Raw genomic sequence first — 13,993 nt, 5'->3', positions numbered from 1 at the left:
TTTTATTTTATTTAATTTTTTTGAGGGTCTTGCTCTGTCACCAAGGCTGGAGTGCAGTGGCTCAATCACAGCTCACTGCAGCCTCAACCTCCTGAGCTCAAGCGATCCTCCCACCTCAGCCTCCCAAGTAGCTGGGACTACAGGTGTGCACCACCACACCCAGCTAATTTTTGTATTTTTTGAAAAAGAATTTTTTTAAAAAAAATATATAGAGACAGGGTCTCTCTATGTTGCCCAGGCTGGTCTTGAACTCCTAGCCTCAAGCAATCCTCCTGCCTTGACCTCCCAAAGTGCTGGAATTACAGGCATGAGCTATCACACCTGACTGCACCTTCATTTCCTATTGCCAGACAATTAAAATATAGCTGTGGATGTAATTTTTGTTAAATCAGTCACGTTCACCCAGTAGATATATGGCAATTTTCATTTTTCTTTTTTCTTACAGTGCTTTATACATTCAGAGAAACTTCTCTGGTAACAAATTATGGAAACGACCACTGAAAGTAGTCTTGATGGCAGCTTTCTTGAAGGCAGGGACTATATCATGTTCATATTTTTATTAAATGTCCAGCAATGAAAAGGTGCTTAATAAAAATGTGTTTGTCAATTGTTTTGAAAGACACTGTATCTTTTTTAAAGTAGACTTAGAGAACAGTCAAGTCTCACTGTACTGAAGAAAAGTTACTGTGGTCAATTTCATCCATTTTATGTTAACTCATAATTCTCAGTTTCATGGTGTATACACCAACAATACACCCAAATCCTAGGGAGTCCATCTAGTTAGTTACTTAGTTTATTTATTTATTTAGTGACAGGGTCTCACTCTGTCACCCAGGCTGGAGTGTAGTGGTGCAATCATGGCTCACTGTTACCTCCGCCACCTGTGTTCAAGCGATCCTCCCACCTCAGCCTCCCCAGTAGCTGGAACTTGACATGAGCACCACTACATCCAACTAATTTTTGTATTTTTTGTAGAGATGGGGTTTTGCCATGTTGGCCAGGCTGGTCTTGAACTCCTGAGCTCAAGTGATGTGCTCACCTTGGCCTCCCAAAGTGCTGAGATTACAGACGTAAAACACTGCGACAGTCCCCTTCTAGTTTAATACTTGTAATTTCCTGTGCCCAACTCTATGTGCTATTTATCTAAGTAAATAAAATATGGAATCGTTTTAAAACTGGATATAACATCACATGGAGCAGGTGATGAATTACTGTTAATATTCAGGTTACTGAGTAAAGAAAAAAGGGCCTGTGATGCCTTATGCCTGTAATCCTAGCATTTTGGGAGGACGAGGCAGGAGGATTCCTTGAGCCAGGGATTTGAGACCAGGTTGGGCAACATAGGGAGATCTACAAAAAAAAAAAAAGAAAGAAGAAGAAGAAGAAGAGGAAGAGGAAGAAGAAGAAAAGAAGAAGAGAAAAGAGGAAGAAGAAGAAGAAAGAAAGAAAGAAGAAGGAGAAGGAGAAGAAGAAGAAGAAGAAGAAGAAGAAGAAGAAGAAGAAGAAGAAAAGAAGAAGAAGAAGAAGAGAAGAAGAAGAAGAAGAAGAAGAAGAAGAAGAAGAAGAAGAAGAAGAAGAAGAAGAAGAAGAAGAAGAAGAAGAAGAAGAAGAAGAAGAAGAAGAAGAAGAAGAAGAAGAAGAAGAAGAAGAAAGGAAGGGTTGGATGGCAGAGGACAGACAGTGGTAATTTGTCATCGTGTCTCCAGTGTGCTCAGAGGTGAGCATTCTCTCCATGCAATATCCATGTTCTGGGGCTCCTTACAGACGCAGTGGGCTGCAGACATGATATATCAAGTCTTCACAGTGATATAACTCTTGTTATCATTGAACCCCTTTTGCTCTGATTAAATAGTAGAGAACATTTTATGTGAATTCAGTCTTTCCAAGTTTGAGGGCAATTTTTAAAAAAATACACTGGGCCACTTAACACTTTTATTCGTTGGTATGGATGTATAAGGTTGGTGTTCTGCCCTTAAAGTTATCCTTGACTATTCTTCTCATTCCCATTCAAATCTACCAGGAAATCTTACTGATTCAGCCTTCCAGATAGACCCACTTCTCTTTCCCTGCTAGTACTCTGATCTTTCTTAATACTTTTTGTCACCAGGAGTCTCTTAATTGGTTTCCTTGTTTCTATCATTGTCCCCCTAAGGTCTTTTCTCAACACAACAGTTAAAATTATCTTTTTAAAAGGTAAGTTAGATTCTGTTACATCGGGAGAACCCGCTCCCGAAGTTTAACGTGGGTTCTTTTCTATTTCCTAAGTGTCTCGGCTGGGCTGAGCAATAAAGGGAAAGAGCACAAGAGAGAGAGAAATTTAAAGCTGGGTGTCCGGGGGAGACATCACATGTCGGCAGTTTCCGTGATGTTCCCCGAGCTGTAAAACCAGCACATTTTTATTAGCGATTTTCAAAAGGGGAGGGAGTGCACGAATAGGGTGTGGGTCACAGAGATCACATACTTCACAAGGTAATAAAATATCACAAGGCAAATGGAGGCAGGGCGAGATCACAGGACCACCGGATGAGGCGAAATTAAAATTGCTAATGAAGTTTCGGGCACGCATTGTCGTTGATAACATCTTATCCGGAAACCGGGTTTGAGAGCAGACAACCTGTCTGACCAAAATTTATTAGGTGGGAATTTTCCTGCTCCTAATAAGCCTGGGAACGCTACAGGAGACCCGGGCTTATTTCATCCCTTCGGCTTCGACCATAAAAGACGGCACGCTTCTAAAGGGGCCGTTTATAGACCTACCCTCAGGGCGCTTTCTCTTTCTCAGGGATGTTCCTTGCTGAGAAAAATAATTCAGCGATATTTCTCCTATTTGCTTATGAAAGAGGAGAAATATAGCTCTGTTCCGTTCTACTCACCGGCGGCCAGTTCAAAGTTACCTCTCTTGTTCCCTGAACATCGCTGTTATCCTGTTCTTTTTTTAAAGATGCCCAGATTTCATATTGTTCAAACACACATGCTCTACAAACAATTTGTGCAGTTGACACAATCACAGGGTCCTGAGGCGACATTCATCCTCCTCAGTTTCTGAAGAAGATGATGGGATTAAGAGATTAAAGTAAAGACAGGCACAGGAAAACACAAGGGTATTGATTGGGGAAGTGATAAGTGTCCATGAAATCGTCACAATTTATGTTCAGAGATTACAGTAAAGACAGGCGTAAGAAATTATAAAAGTATTAATCTGGAGAACTAATAAATGTCCATGAAATCTTCACAATTTATGGTCTTCAGCCACGGCTTCAGCCAGTCTCTCCGTTCGGGGTCCCGGACTTCCCGCAACACTGTTACTCTTCTGTTCAGAACCTTCACAGACTTCCCATCTCTCGGTTAAATCTAAAGTCCTTAAAGCCCGGAAGGCTCCATATCTTTTTGACTTCCTTCCCACTATTCTTCTCTCATACTGCTGCAGCCACACTGTCCCCCTGCTGTTTCTATAGTATACCAGACTGTGCTTTTGCCTTAGGCTCTACTTGATTTCTCTACTTAGAAACTTTCTTTTTTGAGTCTCACTCTGTCTCCCAGGCTGGAGTGCAGTGGTGAGATCTCCGCCCACTGCAACCTCCGCCTCCCGGGCTCATGCGTTTCTCCTGCCTCAGCCTCCTGAGTAACTGGGATTACAGGCACACACCACCACACCCGGCTAATTTTTGTATTTTTAGTAGATACGGGGTTTCACCGTGTTGGCCAGGCTGGTTTCTAACTCCTGATCTAAAGTGATTCGCCCACCTCGACCTCCCAAAGTGCTGGGATTACAGGCCTGAGCTACGCGCCCAGCTAGGAACTCTTCTATTTTTATTTATTTTGTTTTATTTTTGAGACGGAGTTTCGCTCCTGTTGCCCAGGCTGGAGTGCAATGGCGCAATCTCGGCTCATCGCAACCTCCGCCTCCCAGGTTCAAGCGATTCTCCTGCCTCAGCCTCCCAAGTAGCTGGGATTACAGGCATGCGCCACTACACCCGGCAAATTTTTTTTTTTTTTGTATTTTTAGTAGAGACGGAGTTTCGCCATGTTCGTCGGGCTGGTCTCCAACACCCGACCTCAGGTGATCTGCCTGCCTCAGCCTCCCAAAGTTCTGGGAATTATAGGCGTGAGCCACCGCGCCTGGCCTATTTAATGTTTTTATTTTTATTTTTGAGACGGAGTTTCGCTCTTGTGGCCCAGGCTGGAGTGCAGTGGCGCCATCTCGGCTCACCGCAACCTCCGCCTCCCGGGTTCAAGCCATTCTCCTGCCTCAGCGTCCAGAGTAGCTGGGATTACAGGCGTGCACCACCAGGCCCGGCTAATTTTTGTACTTTTAGTAGAGACGGGTTTCACCATGTTGGCCAGGCTGGTCTGGAGTGATCCACCTCAAGTGATCCACCCGCCTCGGCCTCCCAAAGTGCTGAGATCACAGGCGTGCGCCACCACGCCTGGTCCAGGAACTCTTTTTGATAATATTTTTTGACCGTCTTTGCTCAAATGTCACCTCCATGAGGCCCAGCTCTACTACCCTAGCCAATACTGCAACATGCACCACAGCATTCCTAGCGCTTCCAATTACGTTCTAACATCCTACGTAGCTGACTTTTTTTTCTTCTTACCTTTTTGTTACTTTTATACTTAATACTTACTGTTTGCCTCCCTCCATAGAATGTGAGGGGCAGAAATCTTAGTTTTGTTCACTCATGGATCTCAAACACCCAAAACAATGCCTAACACCTATGGTTCTCAATAAACGTGTGTAATGAATGAATGGATAAGTATCTTTCATTTATGTAGGAAACATGTATTAATCAGAAGCTCATCCTTCTGGAGTTTCCCTGAACTGGGAATGGCAGGAAAACATGTAACATCAAGTTTCTCAACCCAAAAAGCGAATACCTTACATCTATTATAGAAACATGGTGGTGTTTTCCATAAGGCGTTGATTGCCTGTGGAATTCTAGACTGAATAGGCAGCCAACTTGCTATATGTATCATAAAATAAAAAAAGGACCTTATAAAACAATGGTTTCTAAAGCATTGGAGATTCAGATCCTGTGAATCTGAGTTAGGGCCCAGGAATCTAAAATTTTAGAAGTGCCTCAGGTGATTCACATGTACAACCAGTCTTGGATACCTGAGCTGGAACATTTTCTTTATATTGTCCTGACACCTGAAGAGATAAGAACTATGTTAGTGAAGTGAGAGGAAAGTATGTGGCTAACTGGGCTTTTGAAATCAACGAAGAGGTGTATGGTATGCTTTTTTAACTCATAGTCATGGATCCTTCTTCCTGCCTCATAAACCTTTTTTGCTGGGATTTGTGCTTCAGAAGTAGCCCAGGAACTTATTAAATACACAAGACCTCATGCCCTACCACCAACCTACATAACCTATGTTTAAGTATCTCTGGTTTTACAAAACCTCTAGGCTAGAGAAAAGTGTATCCACACCAGGGAGCGCTGAGACTAAGTTCAGCTAGAATTTCAGAGAAGGTTGGAATATGTCAGTCAAGTCAGTAAGGCTAAAATGGTCACCACGATCACATTCTTTCAGAGTAGATGAGCTTTAATAATGCCCTTTTTTTTTGGACAGCAATGAGGAAACTGAAAACATTTGAGGATGAATTAAGACAAAGCGCCCAACGTGGGGCTCGAACCCACGACCCTGAGATTAAGAGTCTCATGCTCTACCGACTGAGCTAGCCGGGCTTGTGAAAGGCTAGCTTTTCCCCAATAGGCTAAGAGTATACATAACTTCTTTTGTACAGTTGGGATTGTGGATTTTATGTTTATGTTGATTTTATAGGCAAGATGAAATGAAACTCAAAGGACGTAAACATTATCTGAATCATTAATATGTATTCCACTCACTTTCTCTACATCTTCCCTCTTTTCCCCATTCTCACCAATTTGTGTTGATAGACCACAGAATGTTTACAGAACCTAAAAGTCAGTGTCATTGGATGCTTACCAGAGTGACTCCCGCACTGGCACTCCCAAAACTCCAGACCCGGTTACCAATGTGGCTCCAAGCATAGTCTCAAGGACCTTAGGTCCTCGAGCCCAAACAATATCTTGGACCCTCTCCGTGGTCCAGTGAGGCGTTCCTCTCTTGTTCTCATAACCCATCAATTCTTGCCCCTCCTGCCAAGCTATGTGGATATGGCCCTCAGGAAAATGTCTGCGGTGTTCTCTCACCTTTGCTGGACTCGTATGTTTTCTCATTTGTTGCCCTTCATAATCAAGGCACACACAGAAAATGGGGCAGGGTTGCAATTATATTTTAATATAAAGAATATGACAACCACTACAATATAGGATTCAGTGATTTTTGTATGTTGTGTTTACCGCCAACAGCAAAAGTAGATTCAGCACAATAGATTAAAAAAAAAAATCTACTTAATGAGTGTCCCGTCCCGCGGGATCGTCAACGTAGACCCTAGAAGAGGGAGTGGGAACTCGGGGGGACAAGAGACAAGAGAAATGGAGACAAGACAGTATCCTGATCAAGTCTCGTTTATTGGTGGCAGCCTAATGCCTTATATAGACCAGCAGGGGCGGAGGTTGGGCCAGGGCGATGACGGTGGCCCTGCGGTGGGCGTGGCCAGGTAGGTTTCGGAGGTCATGTTGCGACTGCGCCCTTAGTTGGTAATTTTCCCAGGCGCGGAATGGCGCCTGCGCTGTAAGTTGATCATCTTCCCGGGTGCGGGAAGATGGGTGATGAAGAACCCGGAAGAGCGGCATTTTGTACTGGCCTATGAGATAGCAGTACAGGGAAGAAAGTAAATCTAGGGAGGAGGCATAGAGTGGAAACTCATAGAGCTCAGGCATCAGTTGTCAATTATTATCGCTATGGCCGGGCCACACGGCTCCGGACAAATGAGTATACCAACGGTACGCTCCAGGAGGAGAGAAAAAATGCTCCTTCTCAGAAGAAAGCAGAACCCTGATATATATGACAAGGTGGTACTTGACGCTGTAGCAATGAGGAAAGTCGAAATAACTCCAAGGTTCCTGACACGTTGACTCTTAATCTTCCCATTTAAATCCATCCTTTGATGTAATGAATCAATAATAAGCAGCATTGAATTAAGATGTGGCCATTTTATTTCTAACATATTTCACAGGAACACAATCGTGGAGTCGGAAGTTCTAGAAGATCCGGAAACGTTTGCACTTGCAAAAGTCTCTGTAGAGCGGATGGAAAACTAAAGAGAAGCCAAAAAAAAAAAAAAAAAGTCCTTAACTAGAGATCGCAACTCACTTGTTGGGTTTGAATGCGTATCGATGCCACGATTACCGGCACTTCTAACTGGAAAGTTTTAACTTAGAAACTAAGGTTAGGTGAAGGCAGCTAGATTAAAAAGCAAGAAACAAAACATGGGCTCGTCCGGGATTTGAACCCGGGACCTCTCGCACCCTAAGCGAGAATCATACCCCTAGACCAACGAGCCGCCTGAACATGGTCTCTTTTAAATATGTTTAATATTTACTAATTTTTTAAAAAAATGTACATGTAGCTATATGCAACTATAATTTATAATACCTTTAATTAACTTTATTAAAAAATTATCAGGTCGAGACTCTCAGAATTTCCCCTCAATCCAATCCTAAGGACTGTTATCTCAAAGGGCTCTTGACCCATCCTTTCTAAAAGAAAAAACTGTGGCGTTTGTTTAAAACGCAGAAATCTGGGTTCCTTCTCAAATCTGCGTCAAAGTATCTGGAGACGAGGACCAATAAGTTTCGTTTTTGACAAGCGCTCGAGCTCACCCACAGGTATGGGGCTAACAAAGCCCACGTGGAGCTCGCGACTTGAGATCAGCATTTTCCATAGAAAATAGTAAAACACGTGAAAATTCACTCGACAGGATATACAGCTTTGAGGTCGTAAATAAACAGAGGACATTCGTTGTACAAGGAACGGGGGATATTTAACATCAAGAAGTGGACTGAACTGTTATTCCTGGAGTTGGCCAACCTGGACCAAAGGGTCCAGGTTGCTGATGTGGAAAAGGTAGATTTTTGGAAAGGGGCTTAGTCCTTTCTTGGGAAATCAAAGTAACAAGAAAATGTTTCTCTCGGAATGGAATTTCTGTCTTGATGTGTGAGTGTTGAGCTTCCCAAGTAGGGATCCTTAACTGGGCAATCAGAGATAATGAACACTGCCTTCTCACACTTGCCCCGCATTTCAGTATCTGAAGATTTATCTGTTTTCAGACTATTTCAAGGACGGTGTTGGAGCACTAAACAAATTGGTGTCATTGTTTTGCCCTATATTGAATTTAAATCTCGTAAAATATCCTGCTGCTTTTCTGCTTCTCATGAGCAAACATTTTCAGCACCATGACTTAAGAAAACAGGACCTCTGAACTTACTACAAATGTTTGGACTTCTGGCAAAGTGTTAGTTGTAGAGGTTAGCACAGTCTTTCTTGTAGTAACAGTCCTCAAACAATTGGTTTCTCCTTATCTTTGTGTAAGTTACGTGATGGAAGAAAAGAAACGTGGCCCGTACGGGGATCGAACCCGCGACCTTGGCGTTATTAGCACCACGCTCTAACCAACTGAGCTAACCGGCCACCTACATCTGGGAAGTTTTAAAAACTGCATTAAGAATTTTATCAGTGTTTCGGAAAGTTTTCGTTTTCGTTATTCCCCTACGGAAGAACGGTGCACTAGAGCAGTCAAATTCGCCCTGCTGAGCTAGCTGAGATTCATCCTTCTCCCGATATTTGTCCTATTTTTATCATCCTATGACGCACAGGACTAACAATAGCCCGTCCTTCCTCCCCTTTCCGTGTTCTCAAGCCAAGATTATTTTTGCCCTAAAGGCAAACTATATACCACAAATAGGGCTCATTAATGGGTTCCGGGCAACTTTCCAGGTTGCTCCTCTTCTGTCATCTCTCCATTGGGCATGTTTTCCTGTGTTCTCAATTCGATTTGTTTCACATAGTTCAAAATAGCTCAAAGCAACCTTGTTCCCCGTACTCCATATACAATTCTACACACAGTGGCTAAAAGAACGCCATAAAAAGTTAAAGAAGTGGAGGATACAAAATATAGTTATTTGACATTTTGAAATATACTTTCTAATAGTATTGGGCGGTTAGGATAAAAAAAAGGACTTGGAGATGCCGGGGATCGAACCCGGGGCCTCATACATGCGAAGCATGCGCTCTACCACTGAGCTACATCCCCATCCTTGCAAGCCCACTCTTTGTAGCTCTCCCTAGTTGTTTGTAAGAGATTTCTGTTCCCTACCCCCGCGCCTTCGTCCTCCCATATCTGCCTCCGTCCCCGTCTCGGTCCCCAAATTCTAAGGTTTGCTGACTGCTGAAGTTAAATTCTCTTTTATTTGTCGAACAAAATCCTGAAATGGTTAATGGGGCAGCATCCATCAGTTTTCAAAGTGTGTAAAACCTTCCAGGCATCAGACACACTCGTCAAATACTTAACCTACTGACCCAGGGATAGAACTATTGATAACTACCTGGAAATCTGAGAAGAAAAAGGAGAGTGAGGACGCTTCTTTACAAACTTCTTTAATTTCTTTTTCCTTTTTTCAAAGAAACTGAACACTGAAAACCAAGGCAGGTGAAACCAAGCACTGCTAAATCAAACAGTTTTCTCTATCCTTCGTCTCACATCAGCTTCCCTAAGTATGTCGCCGAAAAGGTGATTCAATTACTCCCCTTTACGTGCACCAGCGTCAGATCAGGCTACTTTTGAAAATGTTTTGTTTGGGCCCAAGTTTGGAGAGAGGATTTGAGATATTTATCTGGGAAGCCTAGGAACTGAAGGCGAGCATTCTGTTAGTCTTTGACTGGACTGAATTACATGAATACATATATATGCGTGTAGAAAGATAGGTAGATAGGTAGGTAGGTAGGTAGGTAGATAGATAGATAGATAGATAGATAGATAGATAGATAGATAGATAGATAGATAGATAGAATTTTGGGGGGATGTTAGTATTAATTTGTAATATGGGTAGACCTCGGTCTTAAAACGGACCCTCGTTGTGGCTGAGTTTCTGTGCTGTCATTAGCAAGAATTTCTAAATTACCAGCACCTTATTAAAATCACAGCTGAACCTTCTACAATCACGTTCTAGGTCAGATATATAGATTAATATACCAGGGTTGATGTGGTTTGGACATTTTGTACGAACCTTGGTAGCTCAGTCAGTATGGCCACAAACTTTTAATCTGAGGGCCCAGGTTTCAAATCCCTGTTCAGGTGTCGCTGTGTTTCTCCTTTTTTCTTTCCATTTCTTCATTTTTAACCCAATATGTACAGTATTCTTTCTTTATCAACGGGAGATATGTTCCAAGACACCCAGTGAATGCCTGAAACCTCGGATAGTACCATAGTATACTATGTTTTTTCGATCTGATAACCAGGATGAGTACTAAGTGATTAACGTGTGGGGAGCGCATACCCCGTGGATACTCTGAACAAAGTGATGATCCTCGGGCGGATGGGAGATTTCATGACGCTACTGAGAAAGGGGAGTTATTTGAAACTTATGCATTTTTTATTTCTGGAAGTTTCATTTAATATTTTGGACCACGGTTGAAGGGGGTAACTGAGACAGCGGAAGGGAAACTACGGACAAGGCGAGAGAGGTTACTGCGGTTAGAGGGAGGAAGGTAAGGTCAAGTCACAGGCTGATATCCCCGAATAAATGAAGGACTCTTGAGCTGAGCATAGATTTCATAACCTAGGAGCTGTTTAGAAAATAGATAGGCCTTTTGGAAAGGGAGCCTCAGTGCACAAAGTTTTTCATCTGGAATAGGAATAAAGTTGCAATAACAGTGGTTACAAGTTGTTAAAGGTTAAACTCTTTCTTGAAAAGCAACAAAAATGCAAAGGCTCCCTGTTTTCTCCATTAGTGTGCTCCTTTCTGATCCCCTGTTTTGCTGAGCCCTGGGGCTGCCTAGGTAAACAGACGTGGTTCCTCACTCAGAACTTGGGCCTAGTGGCAGTAGCTTTCATGTTTTTGGTAGTGACCTACAATTTGAAGTTTAGTGTACATCGTCAGTCATACATAAGTAACAGAAACAAAGTTGCATGAACTGTTCCTTTTACCACAGACACTGCGTTCTGATTATTTCTGATTCTAGTCTATTCTAACTGAAATTTAACGTATCTTTCACTTGCTAATACAATTGAAAGAGAAGTAACTGTGACTCTGTCACCAAGAAAAATCACATATTTCTGTATACAATATAAATACAGTTGTTACAAATACCCAAGACAACTGTTTCAAAATTACAGCAGTCATAAGACGGGTCTTGAAGTTTAATATTTAATGCCTTAATGAGAAGCACACATTACTCTGAAATTATTTTAATCGTTTGATAACTGTTTTGTAGTATAATTGGCTTTCTTTGAAATCCTGTGTATTTTTTTAATTTTTCAAAACTACAATTTTTGAAAAGGGCTCCATGGGCTTCCTGTTGGGGTCAGAGGGCTCCCTGGGAGCTAAAAGATGAATCCCCGCAGAAATTCGCCATTTTTGAGGAGACCACTGTCGGGTGCCTGCCATCCCCTTCCGCCGCAACTCCACTAATGAGGACTAGAGATTAGCGCTGGCTCCTGAGGCCGGAACAAGGTCTTTAAAGGTCTAAGGTGAAATTCCGGGTGGGAGCTCAGTCAAGCCTCCCCTACCCAAGTGGGAATCAGTGAGCCAACCAGAGCCGGCCCCGCAGGGCGACACCAAGAGGCGCTGACCTCCCAGGCCTCGAGGGCGTCGGAAGTGCGTCCCAGAGCAGAGCGGCCAGAGGGGCGGGGCGTTGCGGCGCTTGGGCCGCGCTCTTGAGTACCCCAAGTAGGGCTCTTCCAGGCCATGTTGATGACCCAGGCTGAAAGCCATTGGAGAGTTTTGAGAGAAGCAGGAGGTAATTTTTTTTTCTTTTTCTTTTTTGTTTTTTGAAACGGAGTCTCACTCTATCTCCCAGACCGGATGGAGTTCAGGGGAGCGATCACGGCTCACTGCAACCGAGGGAGGTACATTTTACCAGTATCTCTGTCAGAGGCATTCGAACCAGAGCGACTCCATTTTGAGTGAGGACTAGGAAAACGAGGCTGGAACTTTTGCTGGGCTGCATTACCAGAAAGTCAGGCATTCCTAGCCTCTAGATATTTATGGTTAAGGAAACAAATTAATAATGTTTAGTAAACAGACCCAGACTTGGGAGTGTCCAGATGTCCCCACATCTGGAGAACAAAGGCATTCGAAATTTTGCTTTAAATATAATATTATCGGTTCTTACAAAATATAATAAGAAAATTAATCCTTTATCACAAACCCTTGTAGCAGAGCACATCTCCCCATATATATAAGTATTGTACCTAGGGTGGATGCGTTCCTCAGTGTTTCAGGAACACCCTACTCTTGTCTATGGAGTAGCTGTACTTTCACTACTTAACTTTCTTATTAAACTTGCTCTTACTTTGCACTGCGCACTCGCCCTGAATTCTTTCTTTCGTGAAAGCCAAGAACCCTCCCTTGGGGTCTGGATCGGGGCCCCTTTCCTGTAACACAACTACTACTGAGAAAAGAAGGTAGTGGTGCAAGGACGGATACAGAAAAATGAGTTTCCCTTCCTCTTCTTTCCAACTCTTCCATGCTCAGTTCCTCAGATGTGAGGGTCAGAAATTTGGTTATTAAAAGTTCTAGGCCGGGCGTGGTGGCTCACGCCTGTAATCCCAGCACTTTGGGAGGCCAAGGCGGGCGGATCACGAGGTCAGGAATTCGAGACCAGCCTGGCAAACACGGTGAAACTCTGTCTCTACTAAAACAAACACAAAAAAGTAGCCGGGCACGGTGGCAGGCGCCTGTAATTCCAGCTACTCGGGAGGCTGAGGCAAGAGAATCGCTTGAACCCGGGAGGCGGAGGTTGTAGTGAGCTGAGATCGCGCCATTGCACTCCAGCCTGGGCGACAAGAGTGGAACTCCGTCTCAAAAAAACAAAAAAACAAAACAAAACAAACAAAGTACTCTAGATCACTCAGGCTGATATATGTCTAAATTTATGTTTGTCTAAATGTAAAGTTTAATGAGAACAATTCTACTCAGCTCATAGAGTTTTCGAAATAAAATTATTCATATAAATCACTGGGCAGCTGGGCAAACAACACTTAATAATAATTCTCTTTTATTATAGTCGGAAACCTGATATAATTTGGTTATTCATCTTAATTATTTTTTGATCCAACAATAATTTATTGAACATCTGTGCACCTAAGATGACAGCAAGAGGGGGAAAAAAGAATAAAAGTAAACATCTATGCACCATTCTCTTAACATCTTTGTAAACGTTATTGTTCTTACTAGAAGGCTTTTTCTCACTCCTTGCTTGACTAGCTCCTTTCTGTTTTCATTTTGTTGGTCATGTGTCAACATACTACAGGAAGTCTTCCCTAAGGCCTCTTCATGCCCTGGCATCGGGTTTGGGTCTCTTGCTGTGTTATAACAGAGAGCACACTACTGTATGGTGACCTATCTCTCTATCCCATTCAACGTTTTGTTTTGTTTTGTTTTGTTTTTTTGAGATGGAGTTTCACTCTGTCACCCAGGCTGGAGTGCAGTGGCGCCATCTCGGCTCACTGCAACCTCCGCCTCCCCTGTTCAAGCGATTCTCCTGTCTCAGCCTCCTGAGTAGCTGGGACTGCAGGGATGCGCCACCATGCCTGGCTAATATTTTGGTATTTGTAGTAGAAGACAGGGTTTCACTATGTTGGTCAGGCTGGTCTCGAACTCTTGACCTCAAATGATCTGCCTGCCTTGGCCTCCCAAAGTGCTGAGATTACAGGGGTGAGCCACTGCACCCGGCTCTCATTCAACTTTGAGCTGAGAACAGGGAATATTTCTTTTATCCTTGATCCTAATCTGTTGTCAGGCATAAAGTGCAGATAAGTGTTTGTTGTTTAACAAATAAAATGGAGTGGGAATAGTTGAGCAGATGAAGGATGGTAATACAGCATAACAAAGTAGAAATG

At 43.0% G+C, this 13,993-nt stretch overlaps 1 protein-coding gene and 4 non-coding genes across 5 annotated transcripts in view; all 5 read right to left on the bottom strand.

The window, feature by feature from the left end:
• ABT1 (activator of basal transcription 1) overlaps positions 1-13,993 on the bottom strand; it is an 80,530-nt gene that overhangs the window by 36,143 nt on the left and 30,394 nt on the right. The gene's annotated exons all lie outside the window — the stretch shown is intronic.
• TRNAK-CUU (transfer RNA lysine (anticodon CUU)) lies at positions 5,618-5,690 on the bottom strand. Its single transcript has one exon. It is a non-coding gene; the product is annotated as a tRNA-Lys (tRNA).
• On the bottom strand, positions 7,364-7,435 carry TRNAP-AGG (transfer RNA proline (anticodon AGG)). Its single transcript has one exon. It is a non-coding gene; the product is annotated as a tRNA-Pro (tRNA).
• TRNAI-AAU (transfer RNA isoleucine (anticodon AAU)) lies at positions 8,489-8,562 on the bottom strand. Its single transcript has one exon. It is a non-coding gene; the product is annotated as a tRNA-Ile (tRNA).
• TRNAA-CGC (transfer RNA alanine (anticodon CGC)) lies at positions 9,113-9,184 on the bottom strand. The gene has a single exon. It is a non-coding gene; the product is annotated as a tRNA-Ala (tRNA).

Source organism: Macaca thibetana, chromosome 4, assembly GCF_024542745.1.
Source record: "Macaca thibetana thibetana isolate TM-01 chromosome 4, ASM2454274v1, whole genome shotgun sequence".
Taxonomy (NCBI): Eukaryota; Metazoa; Chordata; class Mammalia; order Primates; family Cercopithecidae; genus Macaca; species Macaca thibetana.
Note: the sequence above shows the minus strand (reverse complement) of the source record. Positions and strands in the feature narration are given on the sequence as shown.